Source organism: Gavialis gangeticus, unplaced genomic scaffold (genome assembly GCF_001723915.1).
Source record: "Gavialis gangeticus isolate Ggan-Ray unplaced genomic scaffold, GavGan_comp1, whole genome shotgun sequence".
Lineage (NCBI taxonomy): Eukaryota > Metazoa > Chordata > Crocodylia > Gavialidae > Gavialis > Gavialis gangeticus.
The window spans coordinates 19371970-19373205 of record NW_017728992.1 but is presented as its reverse complement, the minus strand read 5'-3'; positions in this window follow the sequence as shown (position 1 = coordinate 19373205).

Sequence of the window (1236 nt, the reverse complement as noted above, 5' to 3'; positions counted from 1 at the left end):
GCAGCAAGAGATGATTTAGTTTCTTTTAAGAAATACCAAAAACTACCAAAAACATAGTATCCCTTCATATCATTTTGGATTATGAGAGCCCAGATGACAAATGCCTGTACACTAAAACTATTGTGGATTAAGACCAATGAGAATGTATATGGTTAATTTTTTTTAAATGTTGTCTTGGTTCTGGTCTCTTCAGAACCTTTCCAGAAGTTTCTCTTATAAGATGGATGGAGATATTGGGTGTTACTAAAATAACTATATACCTATTCTAAATGCCTATTTACAAATATAGAAACATAGGGGCAGAAGAGACCCAGGGGAGGACAGAGTCCAATCTCCTGCAAGTGCCTTATTGTACTTCAAAATTGTTGTCAATCTCCAACTTAAAAATTGTTGGATGCTTTTGCTCTCATTACTCCAATTAAAATCTGTTTCAGAGATTCACTAGTTGAATAGTTAGGAACCTTCATAGAATCATAAATTAATAAAAAAAATAGGATTGGAAGGGATCTCAGGAAGTCATTTAGTCCAACCCCCTGTTCAAAGCAGGACCATCCTTGAGTATATCATCCTAGCCAAGTGTGTCTCCAGCCAGGTCTCAAAAACCTCCAAGGATAGAGATTCTACAGTCTCTATGGATAAGTGTTCTGGTGCTTTACTAGTAGTGCTTTACTACTCTCCTAGTGAGAAGATTTTCCTAATATCTAACCTAAGCTTTTCTTGTTGCAGCTTGAGACCACTGCTCCTTATTCTGCTATCTGCCACTACCTAGAAGAGTCTAGCTTCATCCTCTTTAACCACCCTTCAGGTAGTTAAAAGTTGCTATTAAATCCCCCATCAGTCTTTTGTTCTCCAGACTAAATAAATCCAGTTTCTTCAGCCTCTCCTTAGAAGTCATGTGCCCCAGCCCTCTAACCATTTTTGTTGCACTCCGCTGGACTACCTCCAATTTGTCCACATCCTTTCTGTAGTGGGGGGCCCAAAACTGGAACCAGTATTCCAGATGTGGCCACACCAGTACCAAAGAGAAGGGAATAATCAATCACTTCCCTCAATCTGCTGGAAGTGCTCCTTCTAATGCAGCCCAGTATGCCATTATCCTTCTTCACAACAAGGGAACATTGTTGGCTCATTTTCAGGTTACTGTCCACTGTAACCCCTAGGTCCTTTTCTGCACAGCTGCTACCTAGCCAGTCAGCCCCCAGCCTCTACTGGTACATGGGAGAATTCCATTCCAGG